The sequence below is a fragment of the Leptonotus elevatus genome, chromosome 1 (genome assembly GCF_054856555.1).
Source record: "Leptonotus elevatus isolate MCC_2025b chromosome 1, RoL_Lele_1.0, whole genome shotgun sequence".
NCBI classification, from domain to species: domain Eukaryota; kingdom Metazoa; phylum Chordata; class Actinopteri; order Syngnathiformes; family Syngnathidae; genus Leptonotus; species Leptonotus elevatus.
This window is the reverse complement of record NC_141239.1, coordinates 25,146,044-25,153,614: the sequence shown is the minus strand read 5'-3', so window position 1 is coordinate 25,153,614 and position 7,571 is coordinate 25,146,044.

Here is a 7,571-nt window from a genome sequence, read left to right as displayed (position 1 = left end):
CTCCTTGGTGTTTTCATTCCATTATTAGACACTAGGTGGCAGAAGAACACCGCTGCTTTGTATCGACAGGCTTCTTTTGGAACGTGTATGTGTGAGTCCTGTACTCTGGTTTCAAATAAATCGACATAAATGTGAAACTTACAACAAAGACCGGAAAAGCCCCCGAGCAGCTACACTGGTGTACATTTTATTTGTAAAACCGGCAATTTGTGATTTTTACTGTATGTTTATGGTAGACTCTAGTATAAACCTCAGAAATGATTAGAATGGTTGCAGAACTATTTTGTTATCTTAAAGCTGCAACAACTGACGTTCTCACATTGGTGTGTAACTCTCACAGGAAGTAGACTGCGCAAACACTTTCCATGCAAGCAAAACGCCGGTTTTGATTCATTCCGAAAATCGGGGGCATAATCCACGCAAAGGCTCATGGGGCATAGGAATAAAGTGGATTGGCCGGACCTGCAGCCTGAGGCATGCTAACTTCCGGTTGCTATTCTAACACAGAGATATCATCAAACTCTTTAAAATATACTCACAGTCGCTGAAATAATATCAAGCTACCGTAAGTAACGCACTGCTTTTAAGTTTTCCAAGTTATCCAAATGTCAGCGAAGCGTTCAAAGCACCATATCTGATGAGCTACATGTAGCCTATTTGCTGTTTCACAGTACATGCAGGTCAAATAGAGCACAAAAACAATCACAAAATAGAATAGAAAGCCTTAATTGTCACATTCTATGACGCGGATGCAACAAAATTGAGTTTATAAAAACATAAGAGACAACCAATAATAAAATGACAAGTATAAAGTACTAACTGTAGAATGAGATGACTGTATAACAAGTGCTTTTAAGTTTTCCAAGTTATCCAAATGTCAGCGAAGCGTTCAAAGCACCATATCTGATGAGCTACATGTAGCCTATTTGCTGTTTCACAGTACATGCAGGTCAAATAGAGCACAAAAACAATCACAAAATAGAATAGAAAGCCTTAATTGTCACATTCTATGACGCGGATGCAACAAAATTGAGTTTATAAAAACATAAGAGACAACCAATAATAAAATGACAAGTATAAAGTACTAACTGTAGAATGAGATGACTGTATAACAAGTGGACGGCTTGTGCTGCTTTGTATTTAAGGCAAGTTGTAAAAGTCCTCTTGCTTATGTTTAACAAATTTAAAACATTCATAAATCATGATGTTTCTACTAAGTACTGTCTCAAATGTTCTCCAATCTTGATACTGTAAATGTATAGGATCGCAGTTCAGAAATGTTTCTTGGGAGTGGTATTATGGCGGCCTCGCGGCTTCAAAAGTCTTGGCCTATCGGCTATCCAGTAATATATACAGATCGGTGCTTACAATCACTGAAATTGGAGAACATTTGAGACAGTACTTAGTAGAAACAGCATAATTTATGATGTTTTAAATTTGTTAAACATACACAAGAGGACTTCAGACATTTTACGACTTGCCTACATGTATATATTATCTGCTTGCTGATGTTTACAGGAGGAACCTTGTAAAGTTTGTATTAAAGAATTATAACTGTAATTCAATACAAGATGCCTCTGCTAAATCTAATATTGATGTCTAAGGAACTGTGTGATAAAAGAAAAATATTCCCACCCCTCGTATATACCGTATATTCCTCCGTGATACGTCATGAGCTGCCGTGCGTAAGGTCCGTTTGGCCAGATGAGGGTGCTGTTAAGCCACAAACTTATTTACGCCTCACAAAGTAAGTCCAATTTGACAAAAATGATGACATTTTGTTCAAGGCCAAACCTCTCTGTCCAATTGTCTCACACAAGTAAATCTTTATGTACTTTACATTCATAGCACATCAAATGATACCCGATTGATCAGGGTACTGCTGTGACTTAAACTTTTAAAGGCCTCCCCAAATACGTAAATACAATTTGGCATTAAAAAAAACCCCTAAAACATACCAAATTAAGGCACTGTTGTTCACCCAAAGCTTAACACTGACTTACTTCAAATTTCTCATACAATATGTTTGCTTTCATTTGTTCTCCACGCCCCTTTTAAGACAGCCTAATCATTTTTATGGCTTTCTCTCCTCGAGAAAGAAAGTCATGAAGTAGCGATGACATCATCTCCCCTGCTGTTGCTTGTTCTGGTTGTGCCCAACAAGGCTGTAAACAAACAAAGCATGGCGGTGGAAGAGGTGGGGGGTGAAACGGTGGGAGGGAGGTTATTATCAGAGAGTCGGGATGCAAATGAAATTTCACACGGTCTCACCATCGAAGAAATTAAATTACTTTGCTTGCTGCCGGACTGGAGGAATGCGTCACTAAACGCTTTGAGGCGAGGCGCTGAATGGCTTGAAGGGGTGGGGGGCGTTGCAGACACCAGCACTCCAACTTGGCTCCCCCATCCCAGCCCCACGGACACTTCCTGGGTCTGTTGGGGCTCTCTGCCAGCTGCTTGGAGCACAGAGCTCCTTGTGACTGACGCCACACTGGACAGCTGCATCATGAAAAGCATTGAGAGACACACAAGGCAGCGTCTATTTCTATTCAACATGGCCGCCGTCCTCCTGCCTCTGGAGCGTCAAATCATCCCCGTTTTCATCCTAATTGAGCTCTCTGGCCATGACCCCCTTTTGCATAGTGCAGCGTCACCATTCAAACTGGAATAAAACAAAGTCTGGCAAGTCGTGACACTCCAGTCCAGCATCGGTCCCCAGTACCAGTGGACTGTAACAGAGAAAAGTTAAAGATGAGTCGTCCTTGATAAGCAACTCAAATTTAACTCATTTGATTCTTGACTAGGACCCGGAAGATTTTTTCTTTTTAGGCCGATCTTGAGATATGGCAGAATGAAATTATGATATGCAATTAATCAGCCAATTATTTTTTACAAAATAACTTACATGCTAATGATACAGTACGGAGTACAGGCAAAAAAAGAGAGACAGTTTTAATGTGTAAAAAAAATCAGGTGGGGGGGGGACAAATTTCTCTGATTAATAAGAAAAAAATTAATTAGCTGATTAAATCGGGCGATAATTTGGTCCATCAACTCCATCTGCTCACTACCCCACATTACCCCAATACGAGTAGACTGTAGCGGTGAAATGTAAAAAAAATAATAATAATGTGCTGGATTTGTCCATTTAAATGTAATGGTTTCTTAAAGTATTGCTGTTTTATTTTTGTGCACAAGCGTACTGAAGAAATCTATTGTCATGACAAGCAACGCAAGGCCGTTCCACTGTAGTCCAGTAGGTGGTGTAATGCACAATTTAAAGTTCATGATCTGGTGGTCACTGCCCCATCGGTCTCCAATAGACCTTTTTCACAAAACTCGGAAGTTGAAGTGATTGTTGTGTGCACCAACTTCCGGTGTCGTTCAGCGACTGGAACAATGCCACAGACGAAAAATAAAAGCCGCTGTGTCGTACTGGGATACTCTTCCTGCGTTTTAAACTTTATTAACTCATTTACTCCCAGCCATTTTCACCGAAGCAACCCCCTTCGCTCCCGGCTGTTTTACTGGATTTTGACTGATTTTGCAAGGTCCACAGAATATTGGGTTCTATTGCTATAAAAACATGGAACCTACCAAAACAAAGATTAGAGTTTTTTCTTTCATCAGAAAAAAGTGTATTTGTATCTGTTTCCGTTTTGCAGCAATTAGCATTAGAATATAGCTAAGTTTCATCATTATTCACAAATCTGTTGAAAACACTGGCAAAAAGAGCTTGTTGCAACCTGGCCCAGGCTGATCTCTTATACTCTGCTGCCACCTGCTGGCAGTTTTTGTAATAACTACCATTGCTTTAAACCACCTCTTCATGTCAAAATCTGTATCAAGGCCTTTTGTATGCTCTTGCATGTAAAAAAAAAAAAAATGTATAAATAAGTTTTTGGGAGTGCAGGACAAAGTATAAAAAAAAACGTATTTATACATTTTTGGGTTTCAATGAGCTAAAGCAGCCTTACCTTTCATTTCATTCGTTTCCCTGCGACACGGAACTAAAAAGGAAATAGATTTGAGCGATTCGGCGGGAGAAAGGACCACATTTTATTATCAGGAAAAAGCAGCACACACATCTGCAGAAGGCATTCACCTCCGAGGATTTCGTGTAAAGTGTCAGATGCCCGAAACCCGAGGCTGTTCCAAGCCTTTTCCCTTGGATTAACTTTACGCCGCCTCCTACGAGGGAATCTGTGTTTTTGATCAGTACACACTGACATTATGACACACGTCACACTTTGCCATCATCATCATTGAGAACAGACTAATACTTCAATACGATCCACTATATCCTTACTATGAATTAGGCCAACAGAGTTAGCGGTTACCTTCGTACCTTAATAGAGACGGTGGGGGGAATTCCAGAAATTCAGAAAACGACGACCAATCGTAAACAAACCGATCATATTGCTATTTTAAGAGATAAATGTAGGCCTAAATGAGAGTCGTATATCCCGTTCAACCTCTGAAAACATAAATAAAATATACAAAATCTCTTCATCTCATTGTTCCAGTCACTGTGAACGACACCGGAAATTGATGCGTACAACGATCACTTCACTTCCAGGTTTTGTGAAAAAGGTCTCTAGCTGCTTTTCCACCAACAAGCCCAGGATCTTTGAGTTCTAAGTAAAGGGAGTTCTTGGTTGTAAAAGTTCCGCAGGGAATTTGCTATTGTGTTTCCACAGCGTCTTAGAGTTCTTTGTAATTTATTCAAATGAGTTTGATGAGCCCAGCCGCTGTAAAAAGAACACACACACAAATGTGACCAACCAATCAGCCGTGGTCAGTGCAGCCCGCCCCCTCAAAGTTCCAGCCCGGCTCAGCAAGACCCCGCTGCTAAAATAGTACTCCGATGCCCCCTGGGGAATTAAATTACCCCGGAAATTGTTGGTGGTGGAAAACTGCGTCAACGGAATTTTACCAAGGTATATTGGAAAGTTCTCCAAAAGTTTCGGCGGTGGAAAAGCCCCTATGTCAGTTGACTGTAACGACAAAAATGTTTAAAAAATATTATTTTTTTAAGTATAAAAAAAATCATCCTCTATCCACAAATGTATAAACTGCAACACCATTTAATGACTTATTCCTTTGACCTTGTGTTGTTGTTTGTATTGTGCATAATCCTACTAATTTATTTGATTTGTAACCACCGCAGCGCCATCTACTGACTTGGTGTGTCACTGCCCTTAGTGCCCTACTTGACTTGTTTGAGGCAACAACAAAAAGTATATTTTATCCACCAAAAATAACGGTTTCTTGAACTTTCTTCCTTAGTCCGTATTTTTGGCGGTGTTAATATGCACTCACAAACTACCATTTTGTTTTCACTACAGTACCATCTTTCTAACCTCTGCAAGCAGAATTCCCGCGGTATTTGTGAGTTCACAAACTCCGGAGAATACATCTTGTACCGAGCCCGTTGATTTCCACCGATCCAAACCACTGTTTGGACCAATCACAGAGCAGCTGTGACGAAACCAGGAAACCAGCGCCGACGCCGGGGCAAACAAACAAACTTAGCATGGACGAATGGATGCTCCAATTAATTCTGTTCTCGTAGAATTACTCAGCGTTTCCTCGTTCAATGTTGAACAGCGAGAGGCGCTTTGTGCACCCCCCCCCCCCCTTTCGACATGAACGAAGACGACGTTTTCATCGGTGGCCGTGATTGGTCAAAACAAACGTGCCGCATCGTCCAATCAGCTGGAAGTATTGTACAGAATGTCGCGCCTTTCCCGAGCAAAACACCGCGGAGCAGTCCCAGATTGATATTGTGGAGAACTCCCTTGAGTGAATCACAATTATCAATCTGGCAATTGCCAGGTTACCATCTTTTTCCTCAAGCAAGCAAGTAGACGTCCAATTATAGAATTATTCCATCCAAATGTTTCTAAATTTGTATGCGTATTTTTTGAAAATGTGACCCCGTTTCCATCCGCTCTTCTTTTGCGAATATGCGCCGCAAAATGACGTTGTAGTGACGGAACTTTGGGACAATGTTCCAGGTGGGAATGTTGGTTTTGACGGACTGAACGGAAGTAGTTTGTCTTGTTGGCTTCCCTCCCGCATGTAAGTGTGTCATTACGTTGAGAGCTGATGTTAACTCATTCACTGCCATTGACGGCTATAAACGTCAAAAATTCAATTGAACTATTTTGTTGAAAACCTCTCATTTTTTATTGTACATTTAGAACAGATATGAAATTTGTGATTAATCGCAAGTTAACTAGTGAAGTCATGCGATTAATTATGATTAAAAACTTGAATCGCCTGATGCCCCAAATTTTTTATAATATTTTATTTTCTTTTTTTTTATTCATTCACTGCCATTGACGGCTAAAAACGTCAAAACTTCATTTAAACAATTTATATTAGTTAAACATTTTTTCCACTTTTGTTAACAAGAGTATGAAAACCTCGATTTTTTTTATTGTACATTTAGAAAAGATATAACATTTGTGATTAATCGTGAGTTAACTAGTGAAGTCATGCGATTAATTACAATTTAAAAAAATGTATCGCTTCTTGCCCCTAATGTTTTCTTTTATGGCAGTGAATGAGTTAATAAAGCCATCTAAAATTGCATTCATGTTTTTTTCTTTAATTGATTATACAAAAAAATGTTTCTTCGTCTCCCCAAACATATCTTTTAGCCATTTATTGTGACTACGAACGTGCGTGTGACGTAGTATCGATCAAATTGTGCGACGTATCTGGTCTTGTAGTCGCTTTTTCGCAAAACCTGTTTCCATCGCCAAAATGCGCATTTTCCTTTTTTCGATACGCTTAAAAAAACAACAACCTCCAGGCGCATAATTTTGGGCCTTTTTTTCGAATTTCTGGCGTTTCCATTCAGTTTCTTTTTCGCAATTCTTGAAAATTCAAATAAAAATAGGTGGATGTAAACCCAACTAATGTTTGTTGGAAGTGATAGACGCGCTAAAATCAATTAGGTCAATGTAATTGTAACATTTAAGTCCTGCTGCTTTGTTTCTTCAGTGTAGCAGTGTGTGGTGCGTGTTCTCAAGGAAGCAGCTGTGTCCTGGATGACTTTTTGGGAAAGGGGGTTGGGGAGCGGAGTGTCACGTTATTCACAGCCCAGCTCCTCCTTTATACCCGTCAGCCACACCAGTCAGACGGCACAATCATCCGATGAAGGATTTATGGCGCTGTCCACTTACCCCAGAAAGAGAAAGCGAGAATCTCCCGCTCGCTCGGATGCCTCGCACTCTGTTGATTTGCATTGTCCGTGCCCACGCAGTTGGCCTTACAACAAGAACGTAAGGCAGTAGTAAAAATGGCCGACAGTGTATCACATCCATCTCAAAAGAGGATTCAGATACGGGCCAAATAAACAAATGTGCATCATACAACTTTCCAGCAGGAGTTGATTTGAACGTGAAGAACGACTCTTGGTTCAAGCACTCTCTGAGCTGCTGCTGGAGCGTGTCCTCTCCAAAGTTCAAGTTCCAGGGGTGACACGTGATCGGGGGATTATGCTCTCTGGTGTGTGTGTGTGTGGGGGGGGGGGGGGGGGCTGCCTGTCGAGAGGGATC